At 43.4% G+C, this 25,316-nt stretch overlaps 1 pseudogene across 1 annotated transcript in view; it reads right to left on the bottom strand.

Moving 5' to 3' along the window:
• LOC308057149 (ankyrin repeat domain-containing protein 26-like) overlaps positions 1-25,316 on the bottom strand; it is a 43,112-nt pseudogene that overhangs the window by 2,801 nt on the left and 14,995 nt on the right. The window contains exons 5-18 of the transcript XR_013931964.1: positions 24,657-24,804; positions 23,008-23,069; positions 21,779-21,881; positions 20,112-20,140; positions 19,938-20,004; positions 19,806-19,850; positions 15,609-15,694; positions 12,695-13,648; positions 11,896-12,008; positions 11,339-11,480; positions 9,197-9,478; positions 8,265-8,500; positions 7,274-7,505; positions 672-717 (exon numbers count right to left, since the gene is read on the bottom strand). The product of XR_013931964.1 is annotated as an ankyrin repeat domain-containing protein 26-like (transcript). The remainder of the gene's footprint in view (positions 1-671; positions 718-7,273; positions 7,506-8,264; positions 8,501-9,196; positions 9,479-11,338; positions 11,481-11,895; positions 12,009-12,694; positions 13,649-15,608; positions 15,695-19,805; positions 19,851-19,937; positions 20,005-20,111; positions 20,141-21,778; positions 21,882-23,007; positions 23,070-24,656; positions 24,805-25,316) is intronic.

Below are 25,316 nucleotides of genomic sequence, written 5' to 3'. Positions count from 1 at the left end.
AAAGCAAAGCAGTGACTCTGGAGGAACGACTACCCTGAAACAGGTGGAATTCCTCTTTCGACACCTGGCCTCATATTATAGAGCATGTTTCATGCTATGTGTTAAAAGCATTCAACTCATCTTATGTTTGCCTAAGTGCTTTTCCTAAAGAAAGGGTATCTTTCATCACTGATTATATTTTTCTTGCTTATTCAAAAAAGACTGCAACATAAGCTACATATACAAGCAATGAATAAGAAACAGCAAAAAACCAAGGTCCAACAGCAGAGAATGTGCAGGGTATGATTTAGTGCGGAATGCAACTGATGCACATGGAAGAAGCAGTGATGGCTGAAGTCTATAAACATCTTCTCTCAGGGCTTCTTTTACGTTTGACGTTTGTGCTCAAGGATTCACTCTAGAAAAACGTGACTTCAGCTTACGCCAAGTGCACCCGTGTAGAGGAAGTGGGTTAGTTTTCTCTGCACTTGTCTTTTTCAGGCAACTGCATAACATTCTACACAATCTTTTGGTAAGCTGGAAGTTTTCACATTCAAGTCTAAACTGGAAAGCTAGCAGAAAAACCTCCCTGTGCTTAGCACAGGAACTTCACAGCTTTCAAGCCATTATGTTCAAGAGTAGGAACACTCCTCTTTTTCCTTAAAAATGCCCCTAACATAGTGACACATTACCTTGTTTAAGTTCTTTAGCGATTTTTTCATCTAGTTCCTGCCGTACCTAGAATTATACAGAAAATACAGTTAATATTTTAACAGTTACGTTTTTCTAATATTAAACTTCTAAAACATTCTTAAAATCCACACATAATGAGAGAAAACCTAAAAATATAATTCCAAATAGACACATCTTGGTTTGGGGTTTGATTTCTACTGAAGAGAAACTTTTGGTCAGTCGGGCTGCAGCTGCCTCATTGCTCAGCAACGTTAACAAAACAATTTGTAACTCACCAGCTGGATTATTACTGGGCGTTTAACAAAATACACAGGAAGAAAGCAAGAAAGCCTAGCGCAGTTATTGCAGTGAAGGTATGGCTGAAGTTTATCATCAAACACACGAACAGAATGTCAGCTACATGCCGAGATATGTACAAAAGCCACCCACAGGGACAAATCAGCCAGTTGAGGCTGGCTTCTGCAACTTCACAGAGAGAAGAGCTGCACCAGCAGCTGCTGCAGGATTGACATACACCATTTGTATAGAAAAAAGCGTGTGCCAATATTCTTCTTTTCTCCACCTTAAGATGGGAAATTGAAAGAGCTCCTACAGATGATGCCAAAACTTCTTTATTGTTATTGCAAATACCACGACACACATTTATAAAAACATAAAAGCACACACAATTTTTTCTTGCAAACTGTGTACTAAGAAAAGATAACCACAGCTACAGCTTCTATGCAGCGAGTGCTGTGGGGTTTATTATGTAGCTGGAATCAGCCTGGATCACTACAAAGGAGCACTTACGCCTCTTCTCCCCTAGAAAGTGGGTATTGTTACCAATTAAGTTATTCTCACTTATGATTCTGCCTTCAGAAGCCTTCACAAGAAGGAATCACATCTCTTAATTTAAGAGTCACAGTCCAAGCGCTATATGCTGCTGTTTACATTTGATGATACCTGCTACTCCTACATTTTTTCCATCAAATTTGTGACACACAGAAGTGAATTTCAAAACACGTATCATACAGCTTCCAGGGCTACGATGGCCATGAAGATGCTGCAGGGCTTGGACCTCGTGAGCTATATGGAGAGGCTGAGAGCTGCAACTGTTTCTTTACTGGAGAACAGGAAAACTCAGAGGGATCTTATCTATGTGTATAAATACCTGGTGGGGGGAGTACAGAAGATGGAGCCAGACTCTTCTCAGCGGTGCCAAGCAAAAGAACAAGAGGAATAGGCACAAATCCAGATAGAGGAAATTTTAACACAAGGATTTTTACAATTATTATTTTTAAAAAAATTGTAAGCATGGACAGACACTGGAACGAGTTGCCAGAAAAGGTTGTGGAGTGTCCATCCTTGGAGATGTATAACACCTGGCTGACAGAACAGTGAGAAACCTGCTACGGCTGACCCTGCTTTGAGCAGGGGTGACGTTGGACTAGATCATCTCTAGAGGCCCCTTCCCCTCACTCATTCTGCGACTCTCTTGATTTTAGTACTGAATTCCTGGGGGAAGGAGCATTTATTTTATGAAATGAGCAGACCCAGCTAGCAGCATAACAACAACAAGAAGAACGGAAACACTGCACAGGGTACTCAACAGGACAGAGAGAGCAAGAGCCTCAGGAAGGAAACCAATCCGCTTACCCTCACAAGAGGAGCAGTAACAGGCAGTAACTGCAAGGGTCAAAGGAGCGGGGCTGTAAACCAGCGAAGTGGAGGGAAGGGCTCTCTCTCCAGGAACACAGGGATAGCTGGGACCACATTCACTAGATCCTGCAGGAGAAGCACCACTCTGTGATACTTCATTGAAATACTCTGTGCCAACAGAGCTGCATGAACAATGGAAAAGGACCCCCCAAATCTCTAATTGTTTTCAAGCAGGTACAAGCAGAAGCAAAATTCTGGGGAGAAAGGACCCCCTAACTCCTGAGACGAGACACAGGTAACAGAAAAAAGCAGGAAAACTAATGCCTAGACCAAAATACGGCCCAAACCCAGGACCAAGCCCAAGCAAAGTCGTAGTAGTTAGTGGTGTTAGAAGAAACCACCTTCCCTGGTTTCCTGAGTCTTCACAATGACTAGAAGGTCCACAGGACCCTCCGCAACATGTACAAATCAATCAAGAGAAGAAAAAGGTCTTCTTTTCCTCTTATTCATTCCATCAATGTCTTTGTGATTCTCATCCATGTCTGAGGGAAGAGAAATAGGTGGAAATAAAGCCAACACACTGATTTCTGAAAAGGGAATGAATGAAGAGCCAGGCAAAATACACCTCCGAGGACCTTAACTTGCCTCCACTTTTCTCCTTCCCCCCAAACCCCTAGGAAAGGCATCACAGCTGAGTGTCCCAAACCTCCTGAGCAGGTACTTCTCACCTCACTGCACATCTCTTCAGGCGGTAACACACCAGGTGTTCATTTGCAGCAGGCACCTTCTCAACAGTTCTTTTTCACAAAGTGGTGTTGACTTACTACTTATCCACACAGGCTGCTTTAGCACAGAGTAAGCTGGATCCTGTAAGACTCCGTGAAATGATGCTCCGAGTCTGGAGTACCAGTACTGTTCTGAAGTTGAGTTCCTAGACACAACTGCTGCGACCACCAAGAACTTTTTGTATATCAGAAGTGGCAAGGAGGGTAAACCAGCCTACTCCTAGAGCTCAAAGTTCCATTATAACAGATTAAATCCATAGACTATCATCTCACAGATGGTTAACTACCACAGAAGCCATTGCATTACATCTCACAGATGGTTAACTACCACAGAAGCCATTGCATTACAAATACATAAAGCAGAGAAGTCCCCTGCAGCAGTCATTCTTTCACTTGGACAAACTAAAGTTCAAAATATGCGCAGTGTTAGGAAAATGTGAATACATCAGTAAGTTTTAATCAAAACCTAACAGCATAAACAAGACAACATTTCCAGTATAAAATACCATCCCAACATTAAACAATGCTGGCTGCAAACCTTGCCATGTATCTGGCTGCAGAGAAGAGAGACGGACAGATTTTTGATTAAGGAGCTGAAGAAGAAAGAAAAACGGCCTTAAGTTCACAGGTCTTCAGTGAGAAACAAGAACGTGGCCTACATGTAAATGAAGCAAGTAAAAAAGCTAACAACAAAGACTGCTACAAGAGTGCAGAAAGCCAAATCAGAAATGGAACAGAAATTGGAAGATGAAGTAGGAAGCAGACATTTCCCTTCCCACATTAAACTGGTTTCATTTATCCACTGATTCACCCTGGTTGCAGAGTTCACTGTTCTTGCCTGTCAAGACACCCATGTTCATTTTCACCAGCCTTTGGCACAGCTGTTAGGATTTAAGCTTGACATTTGTTAAACCTAACAACAGGACTCCAGTCCCAAAACCTCCTTGCAGCACTTGCAGGAGACATTCCTTGCCTTAGTCTATGGACTAAGGGAGCAGGTCTGAAATACTGAATTGCTAGTTGCTACGGTCACTGTCTAATTACATGCACAGAATTTGTCAAGTACTTGTAATTTATTCCACATTACTGAAGCTCTAATACAAATAAAAACCACCAAAAAAACCCGAAGACATTGCATGTGATCGGGATTCTACTGGTTAATAAGCTTGTGCCAATATGAACTTTTTTTTGTATTTTTAAAGATCCTTTTGCACTTCAAGGTTATTCATTTCTGTAGCGTATATATTTGATAAAGGGGAAGGGGCTATACTGTAATGGAACACATTTCTTTATGCTTTTTTAAGAATAACACGCTCATTTTTTGCTGAACTTGTGATATGACCATCTTCAACATGTACGGCTCTATGTGTAATCACTGATAGTCATGCTTGATGTTTAGGAAAACGGTGCAATCTTTCAAGCCTTTAAACACCAAATTCCTTAGTTAAGTCTAAAGGAGAAACTGTGTCCACTTGCTAGTGGAGCACTTCTTCCTCTTGTCAGCATCATTTACCAGGGTTTTTTCCAACAGCTGCAGGACCAATGAATACCATCATTTTGAATAATAGCAGTGTGAACTATTTTCACCTCTTTGCCCCTGAAGCTATTTCAAAGCTTCTGCACAAACGAAATTCACACAAACATCTTCCCCTTCAGAATGGCTGGCATGTTCTCTACTTCCAATAGCCTTTCTCACCTTGAGGAAGCTACTACAAGGAACACCAAATCTGCAGAGAGCTTTGACTAAAAAAAGAAGCCTCAAAGGACTGCCTGAGGCACACTGCAATTTCAGCTTCTTAACTCCCTGTCGTTTAGAGCTTCAGTGGCAGAAACATGTGTCATCTCCAGCCAAGGCAGCACTGCGCATCCTGAATTTAAAGGCAAGGCAAATTCTGTAGAAGGGAACCAGGTTAATGGGAAAACAAAGCTGAGGCATAACTGAAGTAAACAGTGAAGTGAAGAAAAGGCTTAGAGTCAGAGAAATTCTTCTGTTTTGAAACAGTCTGGTGAACAGACAGAATACTAGGCAGCACAACCAGCAAAGCATTTCAAAATAGACTAAAACTATAATCTCTGATTTCTTCCCTCATGCTCCAACTTGCCTCCTGAATGGCACGGGACTCCTGCGGAAATGACAGCACAGACTGTGCATCTGGTGATTTTGCATTTGGAAACTGATTGAGATTTGCCACCCATTATTGTATGCAGAGGGATACGTGCAGTTTTTCCCTTTTGTTACTTCCTGACTTCAAAGTCTTACGTTCCAATTCAGTCCTCTTTTCTCAGATGCATGTTATGCACATGACATACTGCACCTGACTGAGAACAATTAAGCCCGCAGTTCTAAGTGAAATACTCACCTAGTCCTCTAGCAACTACTGCACCTCTGAGAACTCAGTTCCTTTCTTCTGAAGGACTCCAGAGAAGATCAGGTTTTAAGACTTCCCTGAATACACTGAACGTCAGGTGACTTGAGGCTACAAGCAGTGCCACTACAATTAGTCTCAGTTGTTCCCTAACTGGTGATTACAGGAAGAAATATCATAAAGAGATGTGCAGCTGGATTTAGTAACAGGGAGGTTATTCTTTTTTTCCTGTTTCTTCTTCAAAAAAAGAAACCACAACTGTTAAACCCTTTTCTTTTAAACTAGGACAGCTTTGTTCCTAGAAGTGGGATGGTTTCCTCCTTTGCCTTTTTCTTCTTGTAACATCTCACTCCCATCTCTCTCTCTTTTTTCCCTGCCCTCACTTGCTCCCTGCTCCCTGTCCCTCTTGTTCCCTTGTCCTGGCTTTCTCCTTACTTCAGTTTTGTAGTGGATCCCTGAATTTCACCTCCTTTCTGCTGCTTGCGTGCAGAATAATCCCTGCAGGTGGTACAGTACTAATTGCCTCCCATGTTCTTTATGCAGCGTTATGTCCACCCCTCTGACACAAAAAACACATTCGCAACGATACAGAAAAGTTCATCTCTTAACTGCCGCTGCTACGCACTACCTACACACCGCTTTGTCCATTTTTGTTTTGTTGTTTGGTTTGTTTTTTTTTTTCTTAAGCCAGGCACAGTATGCAGACACGTTATTTAAATGGATTCTTTCCAGTGTAGGTGGGACCACCGAACCGAGATAGACTTAAAAGTGAGCGAATGCCTCTCACATCCATTCAACAATAGAATATGCGAGGGACAGACACTGACTGAACAGGCAAGCTTGCCCATGCCTCAGTCCTATGCTAGGTGGGAAACGGATTACAACGACTGACATCTGGTTTCCAAGTCTCATGATATCACGTTTACCATTCTGTGAGGGATGTGCTATCATGCTGACTGCTAATTACAGGGCATACTTTGACCAGAGGTACGCAGAGGCTGCAGCTTTTGTACAAAATCAGAAAGCTCTGTAGACTTCCTGAGGAGCAGTTACATATAACACCACATAGCAGGACCCACAAAATCAAATGCCTCCTATGCACAGCATGCGTCCCGCACTCAAGTGAGAAGTTACGTGTCCTGTTCATACCATCCTAGTTTTGAAGCATCCCTTTGTTTTGGTATTGTACTAAAACAAGTTCCGGTGAAGAAACTGCTAGCATGAACATCAGTGAAGGAGGAAAAGGAGTCTCAAACAAAGATGTCTGATGGGATTTTGCACTCATCATAAAGTTAGCTGTTTTAAAAAAGGTCATCCACAGAATGGCTTGGGTTGGAAGGGACCTTAAAGATCATCCAGTTCCAACCCCCCTGCCATGGGCAAGGACACCTTCCACTAGACCGGGTTGCTCCAAGCCCCACCCAGCCTGGCCTTGAGCACCGCCAGGGATGGGGCATCAGCACTAAATTTTACTGAAGAGCTTCTTTGGCAGCTTCCTATGCCACAGTATTCTTCATCACAGTTTCTCTTGCAAAAGAGAACTTGCAAAAAAAAAACCTGTTACGCAGTTCATCATTTAGAACTCAGTATTTTTTGGTCTTTGAGCACTTCTGGAAATTTGTATAACCCTGATGACCAAAAGTCTTCGTTTCTACTACCTAGTTGTGTACTGTTTTGATGAGCAATTTGGTTTAGCATATTAGAGCATATGGTTTGGAACTAGAAATGGATTCTAACTTTAGACTGAAAAGCACAACCTTGCTTACAGATACTCTTCAACACTAGTTGAGAACAGTATTTAAAAACGCTTACCTTAGCCACATAGGCTTCAACTCTGTTTCTTGATGGTAACGTATTCACGGGTGGGGTTAGGAAGCTTCCTCCTAGATTTAGACTTCTATTCAGTGCCAGATTGTTGCTAATATGTCCCAGTTCAGTTGAATACAGAACTGGACCACTGACACCGCTGCTTGCAATTAAAGGTTTGCTTCTATGGCACTCCTGAAGGAGCTTAGCGTTGGCTTCTGCTAGTCTCTCATTAGCTCTGAAACATTCAGAAGCATACAAAGAATTATCTTTGGTAATAACACTTCCGCAAAGTTACCCTCCAGGTCTTTGATTATTATCTGACTTCTGAAAGTGGAAGGGATTAAGAGAGTCCAAAAAAATCTCCATAACTGGATCTGGGGTTTTTTTGGAGAGCCTATTTCTAAGTAGTCACTCTACCTGCAAGAAGCAGCAAGAGTTAACCAATACTTTGGACTTCTCAGCATTAAGGCCCCAAAGCAGTCTGTGCACACCGTGTGTTTACATAGCTCTTCCTGAAAGGTACATCACCTGCATAAGAACTCTGGGCTACCCTTCCTTTCCCAAAGAAAGCTGAAACCTATGACATGCGGCTAAAATGGAAGCCAAAAGATTTGTTGTTCTTCTTCTTCATAGCATCAAATGTCGTTCTCTGAAGGGCCTATCCCTATTCAAGCAGTAAAGGACATGACATTATCTTTTCTGCCATACTTAGAATAAGAAGAGGAGATTAGAGACTGGCAAAAAGGCTGCCTGTTAAAACAAACTCAACTTCAAAAATATCCTATTAACGCCCATGATTGGTGGTGTTACTGCTGGAACACTGAAGAGAAATGAAGATAGTTCCAATGAACAGGGGGGAGCCTTAAGGTACTTTCATCACAAATATGCTATCCTATGCATAATGCTGACCAGATGTAGAAAAGGTATTTAATGAAGAAAACTGCTTGAGGAAAAAGTAGTATCTTATTATCACCCCAAAAGAGCAGGGACTTACCTTTCCAGTTTTTTTGCTAGGCATCTTCCATTTTTAACTTCCTCCAGATACAGGTCTTTGTACTTTTCCGCTTCTGCCTGTGCGGATTCTTTTTGAAAAATACTGTCTCGTTGGGTATTTTTTATCCTGTCCAATTCACGTTCGAGGTCTCCAATTCTGTGTTCTAGCTGGTTTGTCAGCAAAGCATGATGACTGGCTCTGATTTGTTCTAATCTGTCCTGGGAGGCTGCCTGCATCTGAAGTAGATACACACTTTCAACCACCACAAAGAAAAAGAGAACTCTCCTCGCCAGTCAATTGCGTGTACCCAATTTCAAGGGCCCAGCTCTATTCAGCGAGGCAACTGTGCCTCCTCACTGCCATCAGCGACCAGGGCACAACCCTGGAACTACCACACTAAATGATTCTTTTCATTCAGAAAGAACCCCCATCTTAGCACTATTACTCATCAAAGCTACTGATGGAAGAACACTATCTCTGTAGGACAGGGCATAGCATTCCTCAAAGAAATTATGGAGATGCCGCACCCCTAGCCCCCACCCTGCAGCTTTGGTGAGTTCTTTTCTGAGCGTTGCCCCTTGTGCAATGACTAAGGAAGATGTGTATGGCTGGCTGTGACAACTCTAAGTTGCAATACCCATTCAAGGATAAACAATGAGAACAAGACCTAAACAATGAGAACAAGACCAGTGGACAGTGATACCCCTCCAAGAACTGCAAAATGGAAACCTACCTTGGGCAAGTTTTTGATTCAGGGCCTGCAGGCACACTGCACACACATGAAAGCATCTTGCCCAACCATATTCCCTTCTCCCACTGCCCTTCAGGAAAAACAGTACAGCGTAACACATGGAATCAGGCACCACCACCACCCCTAAAAATGACAACCAAAACAGAAGTCTGTAACAGACACACATAAGAAACTAACTTACCTGCAAAAACAGATTGACTTCTTGCAGTTTTTGTCTTATTTCTTGTGCAGCTCGTTCTTCCACCTCTCTTTTGTATTGTTCTATTTGGCTGCGATCCACCATGTTAGTCTCCATATGGTGTTTGAGATTAGCCACCTCTTCTTTCAGCTGGCTTTTGCTCTTTTCCAGTTTTTCATGGCTCCCACGCATGGTGGACAACTCCTCTCGCAAATCATGATTTTGTGCTTCTAGCTGCATGCCTTTTTTAGACTCTATCTCCAGCTGCTGGGAAAGTTCATCAACCTGTAGACAGGAAAGGGGAAAAAAACAGGGAACTCAGAGGGATCTAAAATTAGTCAAATCTGTGAAAATTGGTAAAGGAGTTGGCCATCAACACTGTATTTACCATCTGCTGATTCAGTGTTAAAACAAAAGCGAAACCAGGCTCTTCTTTTAAAACAAGAACAGCTTTCACATCATTTCTGACAGCATTCCTCAGGTTCCCATCCTTCCTCAGTTCTGCAGTGGGTCACAGACCAAGAGGTACCAAACCAGCGGCATTACACCCGCAGGGCTAGGCTGAAAAGCACTAGGGCTATTCTGCTGCGAGATGTTCATACGATCATAGGAAATCAAACACACCCATACCCAGTTACATCACAGCCACATTCTGGTTTCATCAGAAAAAAACCCCATGTATCATGCTTCAGAGGAACTGTCACATGCTGTCACACGGTCAAAGCTTCGTCACAGAACTGACAAGACAAGAAACGGATACCCTTTCCTTCCATTACGCTAATAGATCTGGAAGTAGTGGTTCAGAACACCGCTTTTGCAGCAGTGGTGGCAGAAGACAGTCTCTTTAGGCCAAAGCTACGGTTTGTTTTCAAAAGATTTCCAGGAAATATCAGACTTCCCATAGGTCCCAATGGTCAACTACAGCTCTATCCCCTTCTTTCCCCCTCCAGAAACATCCATCGTCAATACCTATTAACCATAAAACATGATATCCCACCATCTTTTATTTTTAAAAAAGTGGGGGAAACCAGCAGAGTCAACACTTGAAAGAGTCTCTAAAATAAGTAGAAACTTTACACTTATTTAAAATTGCCCAAACGCAATTCCATTCCCTGTCATTCAAAATAGCTCTTCCAACAGGAACACAAATATGCTGCTAACCTGTGAACTAAAAATGAGCCACTCTCAAGGCAGTTGATTCATTCTACAATAATATCTTCTAAAAAGGAGCATAACTTTGAAACACAGCTACTTTAGCAACAAATGAGCGGAGAAGCAGATAAAAGGTTACATGCTACCGAACAGCCAGAGCAACCTCAAAAGCATTTGTGGGTCTCCAAGACCAGGAAAGACGGACTGAGTCAGCTACTAGTAAGCAATAAGTTACTGCATTCATTTTTTCTGCATCACCTCACACTGCATTGTGCCCTGGGAAGCAAAGACACCATTCCGAAAAGCAAACCCCCAACTGCCTCCTGCTCAACTCGTGCCCGAGACAGGCTTCAGGGGGTGACCTTGGGCAAGGCCAACTGCACAGAGTTGTTCCGAGTGACGGTGGCGTTACTCCCCTCTCTTCCGAGAGGGAATGCATCCGTCGGAGCCCGACGATGCTGCCACGGCCTCAAGCTGCAGCCAGGCCTGTGCTGGGCCTTCACTGCTCTCAGCCCTGGCCCTCACCCATGGACATGACGTCCCAGTAGGACTGCAGACCTGCCCATCCCTATGGACCGGCCTGGTGATCTGCACTCTTGGAGGACTCTGCTTACTGTCCCCAGAACTCTTCTGCTCTTCTTGGTGAGGGCCTGTGGGGCTGATCCCTGGCCTGTGTGGTCACAGACCCTGCCAGCCTTGCTGTGGCTCTTGCTTTGCCCTTCCTCTGCAGGACAGCCTACCCCTGATATGCCCTCGCAGATACTGCTGTGTACGTAACACTTCCATCTTTACCCCTAAGAGCTACATCACTATTACAGTCGCCTACTACTGTGACCATAGAAGGAACATCAAAAACCAGCCAAATAATTTCAGAAATACAGCCAAGAAAACAAAAGTCAAAGTCAACAACATGAAAAGTAGTACGAAGAAAGAACAGAGGTTCCAAAAGAAAAACCACCACCACCAAAATAACCCAAACAAAGCAAAGCTCACCTTTGCTCTTAATCTGCCAATTTCATTGACCATTTCAGAATACCTGTTCTTCATTTCTCCCTGCAAATTCAGCTGGGACAGTCCCCCTCTCGCCTCATACACCCTTAGTTTCTTCGTAGCTCTGCTCAGCAGCCTCTTCAACCTGCACAGCAAATTAGTCACAAAAACAATGAAGTAAAGAAACAAAACTGGACTTTTTCACATACTCTCATGTAAACAGCACAGACACGGCTTGCTTCATCTTTAACATGCTTGACACACCAGGAATTACCAGGAAAAACCAGTATTCCTGTGCCACATACGCTTGGAGAGTCCAGATTTCACCTGAAAAGAGGAATGAAAGACTCCCTTTTTCCCAGGAGAACTGCAGGGCAACCTGCATCTGCAGTTGTTTTGGCAGCTATTGAAAACTAGGGGCTGGTGTACAGAAGTACCTTGCAAGAACTAACACGAGGCTGGCATCTGCTCACAGTTAGGTACACCTATTTTTATACTAAAGTTTAATAAAACATGACTTCTACGCAGGGATACCTCTTCACCACGCTAAAAAGCCGTACCTCTTACAGTCTTTCTGCAGATCGAGGTTTCTTTTCATTTCTTGGTCCAGACGTAGTTCAACTGCGTGTTTCAACTCTACCAGCTTCTTCACTTCCTTTCTTTCACTCTCACACTTTCAAAAGAGAAAAGAAAGATGTATCACACACACAGAGCACAGGAAAAATACCGACGTACAGTCTGTGCATCTAGCGCTCTCCACAGAGAAGCTGCCGGACGTCTCTATCCGTTAGCCACGTTCCACAGAATGCCATGGGACGGAATTCCTGAGGCTATTCCATCCCTTCAGGTTTCACATCAAACAGACCAATACGTAACTACAGAAACAGATGCCCTCGCTGAAGCAAAGGCCATCCTCTTCTAGACAAAAAGGTGGAAAAGATGCTGGAGAACACTTTTGGCAGTGCCTCTGCTCACAGTAGGGATTACGTAGGTATGCACTTCATGGGACAACACTGACCCATCTAAAGCTTTCATGGGATCTTCCACCAGCCAGCAGGCAGGGGCTTCTAGAGGAATCTGATCTTTTGGAGTTCTTCAACATTTTAGGAACTAAATAAGAAGAATCACCTTTCTTGATCAAAGCTTAGACTTGGATACCTTTTTTCTGCTCTCTGCTTAGATCTGAGGACTAACATCCCGTTTGCCAAAACCTTCCGCAATTCCGAGAGAAACATAACAAACCAGAACAAATCAGTATTCTTTGGTCCCATGCACATAACATACCAGGTACACTGTAGAAACAAAATAATTTCAAGAACGGACAAACTTTAAATTGTTCTTTCTAAGCATATCCTTTACCTCTCTTTCTACTTTGTCAGTCTCATATTCGAAGACTTGTTCCCTTAAATCAGTACACTTGGCATTTAAATCCTTGTTTTGCTCTTCTATGAGATAAATTTGCTTTTCCCTATCAGCTCTGAGTTTGTTCAGAGTATCATTAAACCGGTCCTGCACATCATTCACTACTTCTTCTTTCATGATCCTCTTGCTCTGTGTATCTTCCAGCTGCTGACGCAGTAAAAGGTTTTCACTCTGGAGCTGGGCCAATCGCTCCTGCAAGGACTCCTGTTTTATTACAAGTTCGCTTACTGGATCTTTCTCAAGTTGTTGAGCACGATCACATTCCTTTGCCTGACGCTGGGCTTGACTTAATTCTTTTTGTGCCATTTCTACAAGCAAAGTTTTTTCTCTGAGGGTTTGCTCCAACTGGTGAAGCTCATTTTCTAGCCTATTAGCTTTGCTTTCAGCTTTACACAGCTGTTGAGACAAGCTCTTGTTGGTTTCTTGTGTGTCGGAGAGGTCATGATGGAGCTTGTCTTGCAAGCGATGCCATTCATCACGTTCTCTGTGAAATCTTTGTTCAGCATCCTTTTCTGATGACCGATGACGTTCAAGTTCTTGAACAGCAGCATTCAGGCGGGAATGAAATGATTTGATTTCTGTCTCTAGTCTGTCTTTACTTTCGTTTGTCTGCTCAAGTTTGGAAGTCAGCACTGCAGATTCTGTCTTTAGTAAGTCCAGCTGTGCATTGTACTGAAGAACCGTTTGTGTTAATGCTTCCTTGTTCAGTTTAAGTTCCTTTTTGAGAGCTTCATTTTTTTCTTTCAAGGTCTTATTTTCCTCTAAAGATTTTCCTTCTTCCTCCTGGTGCCTAAGTCTTACTTGATTGATTTCTAGCCTTAGCACAGCAATCTCATCTTGTAGTAACTGATTCTTGTACAACAGATCCTTTTCTCTCTCAGTGTTGGATTCCTGAATGACAGGGAACATGAATAAAGAGCCAATTGGGAAATGAATCTACAAAAAAACCTGCAGCAATAAACTGCATTTTAACATGTCTAGTACTAAAGCATGACTTCAAAGATGAAGTTTCAGGCAATAAGCTACTCTGTGAACCCACGCACATGTACAATGTACGTACACAACGGAAGTGTAACATCCTTAAAACCTAAGTGAACATCCCAAATACACAATACCCCCTTAAACCTACAACCAAATAATAAAATTATTTAAAACATCTCAAGTGTAAAGCTTTTAAAATGACAGTGCTTTCTTGTATGTGCATGCCTCTATAATACTGCCTTTAAGGTTGAATTAGTTGTGCTACAGATCTGGTAAAATTACAGTTGATGTATGCAATTTCTGTTGCAAACTCATCCTATAATAGAAATAAGGCATTTTGAAAGCCATTTTTATAAGAAAAATCAAGGGATACTAAATGAAAGGTTCACTGCATCACCATCTTCTTAACAAGAGAAGGACTCAGAGACAGCAGTTTCCTGGGTTCGGTTTGCCTAGGCATTAGGGTTGCTTTTACCTTTTAGCCTGCTTGCTTGCTGTAACTGCCGGTGCTTGTCACAGAGCATGTTTATTTTTCATGTTTTATTGCTTTAATACCATTTTTCATTAAAACTGTCAACATTTTCCTCACCTACCCTCCTCCCTCCATCGCGCTCCACTGTCTGGCATTGTACAGTCCCCGGCCACCTAAGCTAACCCAACGGGAATGAACATGACAAGCTTCTTACCGTTCACCACACAGAGAACTGGCTAAGGGAGGATTATTTCTTCACCCAAGCTTCAGAAATAATAAATTCCACTCCAAGGTGCAAAGGAAAGGATTTATTAGGGGAACCTGCCTGCTCCTGCCCTCATCCCAGGAATCAGGAACCCAAGCTCGCAGGAAAACCGCACCATGCCTTAACCCTACCCAGCCCCCTCAAGTCCCTGTCCCCACGCTCTGTTTCTCAACAGCTCCCACTGCTTCTGCCCCGTGTCACAGTCCTGCCCACACGCCCCTTCCCCTCGTGGTGCCTTCTGAACAGGGCCTGCAGCCTTGGTGTCCCAGCGGGCTGAGACCGTCACGCTCCTCGCGCTCCTCTCGTCAGCCAGGCCCTGTTCTCCCGCGGCAAAGACCCCTCCGCTCACAAGAGGGAAGGAGCACCTCAGCCAGACACCACCTGTCTCACCCTCCCCCTTCCCAAGCTCACTGGCCAACTACTACCACCTTGCAACAGGCTTAAGTCCTGCGCTTTGCCTGCTAGAATTAGGCACGTCCCTCTCTCGTGATGCCCGGCTGTGGGGTGGAAATCATTTGCTACGCTGTCCCTTCGGGTGTTCCAGAGGACGCCAGACCCCGCTGTGCAGCCCTGCCCCGCACGCCCGCCACAAGCAGGACGCCTGCCTTATTCCCCTCTAGGATACCCTCCGAGAAAACCCTTTTCAAACACTTCACGTGGCCAAACAAGAGCACATTTTGCAGAGGCTGGGGAAGCATCAGAAAGGTCACCACATTTCAAGGTGTTCTCTTTGACCTTTGTCTTACAAAGAGGAAGACCGGCATGTTTCAAACAGATCAGCATATTATAGACAAATCTCCCTCTTCACTTGAATGTGCATTTTGCACAGGCAAAAAAAAACCCACATGTGGCCGCACTGTTTCTTAGCAGTGCACAAGAGGAAAAACACCCCTCAAAATGTAAGCAAACCAACTGAAAACAAATCAGTGTAACAGCAAGCATCCGACATAGTGACAGGGATTTTACCCCACCGTAAGATGACTGTATCCAACTCTCCTTCAGACTGTAACGCAGCCTTCACCTACAGGACTCTCTCTTCAGCATTATTCACTGACTGGTAAGTTTTCTTTACCTTAGTGTATAATACAACTTACTGAATCAGATTGTAATCCAAAATATTTGGGCTTACATACCTGCACCCCATAATATTCAATGGCATCCTTCACGTCGTCTTTTTCAGCTGATGATGACATATGAAAGGTAGATCCCGAGTTCTCACCTGCAGTGAAAAACCACACATTTTTATAACCAGCATGACTTAATACTACTTATTTACACCTAGCGTGCATCTTGAATCATCCTACTTGTGACAAAAATCTTAACATAAAATAAATCCCCTCAAATTTGTGCACTCCGAGAGAAAATTATCATAATACAGATTTAAGATGCATCTGGGTGAATTCCTTTCTTCCAAGGCATTCTACTTTTTAATGTATAAGGGAAATTTGCTGAAAATCACTACATATGGTCACAAAGAGGCCATTCCTGTTTCTTAAACATGCATAACGTCTCTCTCTCATACGTAGATATACACCTCTGTATCTCTGACACACTGTGTGCCACACAGTATTCCTCCAGCAATTTCAGTTTCCCTATGTGTTGTGCACAGAAAATCATGAACAACAAAGTCACAGGCTTGAAATCTTGAAGACCCCAGCTTTATTCCTTGCACGACACAAATGTGTCTCTAGACATGGATCTAGACAGAGTATTTCAGTCAAACTGCTGCCCCATCTGTTCCAGAAGACATGGACAGGCCACTGAATGAAAGACAGGCTTGTGAAATGTGGAGAAATAACCCATGATCCGGATGTTTTTACTGTTGAAAACTGGATTCCATCCTTTCCTCTCTCAGAATTTCTACGTAATACTGGACAGGTCACAAACTCCTCGGAAGCAGGCACTCACTCAGTCTGGGCTCCCCATTATGGGGTGCCTACCTTGAATCTCTGTTATATCTGAGAACTGGACTCCAGATAGTTCCAGACACAACTGAGAAGCAGCAACTCATTGTATTGTTTGTGTGGAAGGCACACTGAACATTTTGAAGGAACAAGTATTCAGAAAGAAACAAGTCCCAGCAGGTCAAGTGTGGCATCTAAAAACAGAGATGGATTCTTTTCACCTCAATCACTTAATCTCCTTTCCTGCTCCATAATCCTATGGCTTCTACCTAATAGCCTTTTAATACACAAAGCTTCGCTGCTGGAGAGGGACACAACATTCTTCCCACAAGAAAAGCGAGCAAGACAGGAAGAACATAGATAAAATCATAAAACTATAAAAGGGTTCACTATTTATGAGTCACAGGGCCAACCTCACTCTTGGCATTTTCTCCTGTAGGTGACTCCTATTACAAACTTTCATTGTCTACGTGCTACTCCTAGAAGCCTCTCCACCCACGTACAGCAGCGGGTGGTCAGTCGGTCAGACAGACGGGGCTGCTCCTACTCTCCTTCCACGAAGGTACGCTTACCAGACTTCTTCTGTCACTTCACCAATGTTCACTCGGGTCACAAACAGAAAAATGCAGGCAGCTTCCTACCATACAATTTGATATGCGCCATCACTCCCATCATGTAACATGGACACCACAATTTTGCTTAGAAGACAGACTTCAATATTTTGTGGATGCAGGACAGCTGTGACACCTCTCCTGTCTGCACAACACAGACTGAATAAGCTTTTCTGGTCAACTGTATCTGCCTGAAAGCTGGATAAAAGCAGACCTGCGAGCACCCTGGGTTTTGTTTTGTACGGGCCTTCTAAGGATGCAAGTCACATTCTCTGTTCAGAGTACGTAGGTGTCTTCGTCTTCTGGATTCTGTTTCAGAGTGCAGTCACTTCAAAATTAGGCGCCATGCTGCTAGAATGAAAAGCAACCCTTAACTCCTCTTCAGCCTTGCCCGTCACGGTCAACAGGAAAGTTTTCAGCAGCAGCTATTTGAGCCTGAAGTCTCCCTTTTTAGGTAAGATTTTAACAACATTGGAGCCCCTAAGAATCCTTTTCCATAGGGTTTAATCAGCCTTGACATTTCTGTATGATGGGTACAGAACAAGGAAGAAGCAGGAAAGGTGAAAGGCTACAGTGTTCTTCTGTCTGCAAAATTCCAGTTCTCATCGTGTCGGTAGCTCTAGTCAGTAATTATTTTTCCAACCACTGGAAAAATAACTCAAAAAACATCAACCAAAAAGCTAAGGACTTCTCCCATTAGCTGTTGCAAGTAAAATTTCTTCTTTTCTTGGAGCAGTAATTCATGAGTCTATTTTCTGTATTACTGGCTTCTGTCAACACTGTGAAAGAGGATGACTCCTCATTGTCAAGAGTTCTTCACTTTTAGCACAGGGAGAAATTCTTAGTTAAAACACTGACAGAACCCTACTCCAAGGCTTCTGAAGAGCCCGTCATTCAAAAAAACGTATATAAAAAATTCACAGGGTAAACCAGATTCCAGTATTTTTGCCTGTCATTCCCCCACCTTTTACTCTGTCTGCTCTCTAGCTAGCATTGAAAGATGACTTCTAGTCATCATAGTTCTTTCCACTTAGTCTTTACCTCTCCACTCTATTCTGAGACTTCCCTCTTCATAAATTGTACATAATGTACATAACGACTTTTTGCAGATTACAGTGGACAGCAGCTACTTTGCTATACAGAAAACATGAGAACACCCCTATTTTATTTTGACTCAAAAATAATTTTAAGAATGTATTACTATGAGTCAGTAACAAAGTAAATAGAATGGGAAATTCCACCTCTCATTGGATATTTAATTATGCAAGATACCGTACCTGTTCTCCAGATTTATGAAATCAAGTTGTCAAGGATGGCATTCAACCCCTTTAGAGTCAGAAATATTTGTGCTGCGGGAATCATGATGCTTTGCTGAAGCAATCTAAATTCCTTAAACCCAAATCCAAACATAAAATGTTTGAAAGAAAGAAATTTTTACATCTACTTCTTAGCACCTGACCTTCAAGGTAACATATGGCTAAAAACCAGCATGACGCAAATGAATAAAGCCACAGAGGAAAAACAGCCGACATGAAACAAGCCATGAAAAGGCAACCTTTCCTTTCTGTGTTTGTAAAATTGTAACGTACTGGTCCATTCGGGGGCTACACTCCACATTACTGTGGAATACAGACATAACCAAAACTCAAGTTTTAACCGAACAACCTCTAACAAGTATTTGTGTGTCTTACCAGAACACTGTCACTGCAAAATAAAGGGCAAGAGAGGACCTGTTGCTTACCCATTGCAAATACAGGAGAGGGAGAAGAGCGAGAGGAGAAGGAGGAAGATACATCTCCTAGAGAGAAGTTTCATCTCTATTATTGTCAAAAGAACAACAATACTTTTTTTTTTTCTTCCCCTAAAGCGAAGATGCCAAAGAACTTGGAACTATTTGTATTCTATACTTAGAAGTTACAAGTCCACTTACTTGTCTACATATCTGTTCACCTCTCTCTGGTTTATATTGTCAATAGCCAATTGTAGAAACTCTAAAACCTGAGTGGCAAATTGTTTCTCATCATTAACAAGAGCGATTAATACAAAATACAACACAAATTATCAACTATACAAATCAATAAACCTCAGAACAAAGAAACAAAAAAACCCCATTAAGGTTACATATCCTCTCTCCAATACATAGCCGACCAGCTAGCCGCCTCAACTTTAGCCTTGTTTCCAAAGAAAAGAGAATTCCTGAAACAGGCTGACACTAATTTCCTCCCATCTTGTCTCTCTTCCTCACCTCCCTCCCCTGCCTCTGAGCCTGCTGGTCATTTTCCATGAAACAAGAGAGGGAAGCCTCAGAGGAACGTGTTTGTACATGTTTCAAAACAACTGCCAGGCAGGTAGAGATAAAGCCAGGCAAGTAATATTTCCTGAAAACTACAGCTACGGCACGAGCCCAAGAATTACCCTTTGTGGCTCACCTGCAGCTCCTGGACAGCCTAGCCTACAGATCCCTAGCCTGGAATCAGCCACAGCACATGCTCAAAGGACCAAGACAATCAGGAAGGTGGGGGGGGGGGGGGGGGGGGGGGGGGTTGAGCCACGGAAAGAAAAGCAGACTTCAGGACTGCCTGAAAAGGGGAGATGACAGCAAGTACGGTGTAGGAAGCATACATCGTGGAAGGGTATGGACAGTGCTGAACAGCAGACTAGAGGAGGGAGCAAACACATACACCAAGGATTATTTCAGTAGACCTTCTGCTCCCGGGATGCCTTGCTAGAGCCATTAATTTAATATTAGAAAGAAAATTGCAAGTACAAAGTGTCTGTCCATAAAAGAACACTACAAAGAGATTGTTATGAATACCTTCAACATCTTCTGCATCTCCTAAGCCGAGTTCCTCCAAAAGATCTGCAAAACAAATCAGATGCTTTAATATATACTCCTATCTAGAAAGATTATGAAGCTAAACCCAGAACCACATGAAGTGAACGTTACCTGATTTCTGTTGCTTTTTGTTAGGAGAGGTTTCATTCATTTCCAAAACAGATTCAGGGGCCTTCAGCTATGAAAGACAATCCAATGACAAAAAAAAAAAAACCACACTTAAGGTAACTCTGTAACATTTAATAAGCAGGACAAGTAGTCAGTCTGACATGAACAAATACTTACCTGGGAATTGTTGGGTTTCTCCAAAAAGCCTGGAAGTGAAAAATGTTTAAGAAAGTGTTATTTTATTCAAATTTATTTGATTTATAAAATTTTTACTCCATTCAACATCAGTAGTTTCTACAACTAAGTATTACTTGCAAGCTTTATTCCATCGAGACTGCGATACTTAACATTCAATTTACCTCATCATCCAGCATTTGTATCAGCATACAAGAAATGGACAATGCACGCTTCCCATCGTGCGCCTTGGATTTAAGAAATAATACTCACAGAACTAGGACAATCCATAGGAAGCAGTAAGGACATGCTTGTTAACGCAACAAGATCAAAATACTTATTTTGAGGAGCTGAATCCTGCCTTCTACAAAGATTATTTCAAAAGCCAAAGCTGGTCTGCTGTAACGAATTACCGTAAAACAGTCCAGCAGCACTACGACTGCCATTATCCTACAAGTGTTTAATGTTGAGGAGTATTTGCCTTTCCATCGATGGGACAGAGGAAACGTGAGTGCAGACACAGACACCTCATACACATCATTCAATGAGGTAGAAGCAAACTAGTTCTTATCAGGTTGTTCGGGTCTAGCTTGTGTGGAAAGGAAAAAACCCAACACATTACAATTGGTTGTAATCTGCATTTATAGCACAGTTCCAAATATGTAAGTTTTTAAAAATTTTTGTCCAACATGGAAATCGTTTACAAACCCACACAATCTACTGGCCCACCTATATTTCTCAAGTCCTCTGCTTTAGTCATCTTACAGTTTGAGTCCTCTCATGAAAGAAGTGCATGAAATGTTACTAAGAATGGCTCCACAGCGTTATTTTCATGTTTACAAAAACGGTTAAAAAGCAAACAGCGTTTGATTTCAGTAAACTTGGTGGTCTAGCAGTATAGAAAAACCTTAGAAAGATTAGCGTAATCACCTTTTACCTCCTTTTTACACTGATTTTAAACTTCTCTTAGTAGAATCATACAAAGCACGACAACTACTCAGCAAGGGGATTTACAAGCTCCCAGGAGCTTTTAAAGTTTTGCTTCCAGCTTACTAAACTAAAACTGGATTCGCTTCTTCAGCTGTTCTATTGTACTTACACTACAAGCACGACTGACCGTTTAGTAAAGGAGAAATCCTTCAGATGAGAGTTCTACGCCAACAGCAAAGCTTCCCTGCCATTCTACACTCCAGATGCTCAAGAGACAGCGTCGCAAACTACAGGCAGAAGCCCTTCACAACAAACCCTGAACTTTCAGTCACATTTTAGCTCCTAGGCAAAGCGTCACAGTAAGGTATCAAAAATTAAGACGGGGGGGAAAAGTGCTCGGCCAGATCATAGCTTTCTTCTGCTACGTTATCATCCAAGAATGTCCAGGTGTTCAGACAGGTCAGCCCTAAACCACATACACTTTCAGCACTATGCCACAAGAACCCGAACCCAAAGAGATACAAACACATCCAAAGGACACGCGTAACGCAAACAAGGTAACTTCCTTTACAACTTGCCAGCAAGCGCCGTGACAGCTGGTGTTAATTAACAAATACTAAGCACTTCATTGCTATAGCGCGCACCCACACTGTAAGTGCATGCCTAAGACAGACATCGATAAAAGCTCACTTCAGCCTATACGTGTTTACAGACAAACATTTAGTCCACCAGGAAGTTACCAGTGTGGTGCTCCCCTGAAACAATCCGTGAGCGTGCTCCGTGTCTGTCTGCAGCTGGAAGCAACACACCAGGTGATCCTTCTTCCGGACTTTCAGAATCCGTCTGTAGAGCATAAAACACGGGCGTGAGCATCGGTACAAATTCTCAACTCATTTCTACGCAAAATGTTCCTGCTAAGCCAACTTGCACAGCATGGAATCACAAAAGCCTTTGATCAGCCCCTTGGAAAGGGCACGTCAAGACACAGTATATTGGAAAATCACAGCAGACTTGTGTGTTTTCAGATCTTAGGCAAAAACCTCACAACTCATCTAAACTAGTCTGTCACGCTGGCAAACTGCACAGCCGCAAGGGAGAATTAACACGGTAACTCGAGCTGTGGGTTGCGAACCCGTAACTGCAGGTCTGGGGGGGACCCAACTGGTACCCGATACTCAAATTTGTGCTGACGTTCCCCAGGCACACGTCCTGCAGTGGGGAGCGAACACATTGCTACTCCCAGTTGCAAGGGTTGAACAAAGACTATTTGGGCTGAACAAAGACGAGCAAGACAAAGCTTACAGAAACCAAGGCTACAAAAAAAAACCCAAAAACAACCCAGCAGCATTTTAGCCTTGTATTTTTAAGAAGCGGGTCGGGAAGAGTTCCTTCTTCCTCACAAGAAAAGTCAGAGGGCGTAAGCTACAGACTCTGCCCGCTTTCTTCTAACCCATTCCCACAGACAGGAAGAACTAAAAGGGCAAACACAGCCAGCACGTGTGGTATTTCTGTTGAACGCTACTCTCAAAAAGGGCCAAAAAGGTAGAAAGGCTCTTTCCCAAAGCAGCTCATCATCTAGGCTGCAGACCCTAAGGGCAACCACTGAACACGTCCGCGGAATAGAGTTGTGTGGTGAAAAAGCAACAATCTCGCCAGCCCCGCTGAGGAGCTCAGACTATTTTAAGCAGCAAGAAACTTCACTGCCGCAATACTGTACCAGAAACCCAACTCCAAGGGCCAGTTGCCACGAGACCCAAATCATTAGCTCGACCTACCTTCATCCCAAGCCTCGCTGAACAGCTAGCACACAGCACAAGTATTTCAAGGGCCCCCAGTTACAAACATACAGCAGAACCAGGAGAAGGGGAAATAAGCCTCAGCCGCGGCAGGGCCCAAGCTCCGAGTGCTTCTGGATCTCGCTCCCCACCCCCGCCCCACTGGGAACCCCGGTGTCCTTCACGGGAAATACCTCAGAATCCCAGGGAGATTCAGCATCTTCCTCTTCCTCTGCTCCCACCGCAGTCAGGGCACCTACAAAGGCAGTAAGAGGTGAGACACTGAGCCCTTCTATTTCACTCTGCTTTTCCCCAGCACCCCTGCGCCCAAAAGATGCACAGCAGTTCTGTTGCTGAGGACAAACTAAGGAGTGAGTGTTGAATTCAAGGGTTTCTTCACACCCAGCACACAACATCATGGTCCTTCCTTTGGATCGCCACCTCTCCAGCAGAAGATGGCTATGCACAACAGCTGACACAGCTACAAGCAGCACTGAAGACGTGTTTGGGTCACACTCAGGAAAAGGCTCCAGCACGCTGCAGCCCTGTGGCATACAGAGTTTAGGTCACCTGCTCTCCAGTCCACAGCTCCAGAAATTGCCACTCCAGAAGACTACCACCATCCACTGTACAAGAAGTACCATAGAAACACCACCCGACACATCTTCACGCTAAAATCACCAAGAAACAATGCTCCTTTTGTAGCACTACCAGAAAAGATCTTCCTTGACCAGCAGTTTTTACCCTGCACCTTCCCAGAAGGTAGACACCTAAGCATTGCCATTGAAAAAGAGGAGAGGCTCACCGCCCAAAATCTCACCCCAAACACACAACTTGTCTCTATCTCAGGGGGCTAACATCCGAATCTCTTCTCTACTAGGCACACACAAGGCTCAGTCTCAGTAGGTTCCTGGCCAGATTAAACTATCTTCATCTCTCTGTTTTAAGCTAGTCCGTTAGGTAAAACTGATTCAGGATTCGCTCTTGTGGAGACATGCACACAAAAAACGGGAAAGGAGCTAGAGACCAGCGAGGGCACCCGTCCTAGCAGAGGGGAACTGCTGGTTCCAGCCTCAGCTAGGACTACTTTACTCACACTGTGCCAAATGCAGGCTTATGGTAAAATGCACAGACAGAAGAGCATGTATAGGCACAACACCTGGAATACAGCAGGTTCTGCCAGGCCCGCTCTGTAGCATTTGATCAGCAGCTACACACGCTCTGGTAACATCTACCACAACACTCTACTCTCTGGAGACAGACAGTGGAAAGTGTGCCTTCTCCTCCTGCTCCAAGACCTGAGGTGAGTACCAGAGTGCTCAGCCCTGACTGACGGGGCAATGCTTTCGAGCACACACAAGCGTGGCACTGGAGAGACTTTCTACGTTTTAAAACTGGACAAGGTGAGGCACTGGAACAGAACAGCTTTCTCTCAGATTGACTCAAATCTTTCCCAGGCTTCAGCCAAAAGCAATCACAACTTTTCAGTCTGACAGTACGGGCCAGAAAGGGGAATACTACTGTCACACCCAAGACTCTCTAATCCTCCTCTTTTTCAACCGTGCGTTTTGTTCTGATCGCTTCAGGGAGAACACAGCAAAAAAACCAAGAATGACACCTGCTCCATGTAGCATCGTTTGGAATCCAAGGCCACAATTTGTTCTTCAGGAATGAATGAAAAGGAACAAAAGCTACTTTCCTCCTTGCCAATGCCCACTAGGGTTCACAGGCAAGGGAAAAACTTACTGTTTCAGAAGTCAATCACCATTTCAGTTCATTTTCTGTGCATTAATATTTATAGAGGAAGAACTGGGATCAGTATTCACTAACTCACTTCTCTTACCAGTGTCGTCTTTGGAAGCACTGTGGATTTGATGGCTATCATTGCAAATAGAGTTTTTCACACCCTCAACAACTGCAGTTTGTAGCTCTTCACCAGTGTTTTCCTTTTCCTGCTCCTTCTCCTCTTCTTCCCGTTCAGGTGATTTTTCCTAGAAGAGATTGACCAAACAGCTGGAAATAGCAGAAACAAGCACCTTCTTAGCCATCCGTCGACAACTTTAAAAATGCTTTTCCTGTGTAAGACAACAGGGAAACTTTGTTGAGCTTTGTTTTACAAGGCCTTCAGTTTTTCCATGGGACTCTATCAGAAGACAGCAATGACATTAGCCCTAAGTCTCACCCCTGGTTCTGCAAAGCTCCCGAGAAGCAATTCTTCACGTCAGCCTAACTCTAGCTTTCATTTCAGTACATCGTTCCGGAACACGCTCCTTTTCCTCTACTTTGCTCCAGGAAAATCACTAACTTCCTGCTCTCAATCTTACTCAAACTTTTTGGTTCCTCACTTTCAGCCATCACACCAGGTATTTTACTAAATGGCAATAAATCTTGACAGATAAAAACTGTACATACAACTGAGAAAAACTGAATTTATGTCAGAAAAATTATACTGCCTATTTGTTTTCCTGCAAAACCACTGCAACCAATAAAATAATATTGAAAA

This window comes from Falco punctatus (genome assembly GCF_963210335.1).
Source record: "Falco punctatus genome assembly, contig: scaffold_99, whole genome shotgun sequence".
NCBI classification, from domain to species: domain Eukaryota; kingdom Metazoa; phylum Chordata; class Aves; order Falconiformes; family Falconidae; genus Falco; species Falco punctatus.
This window is presented reverse-complemented; position numbering and strand designations above follow the sequence as displayed.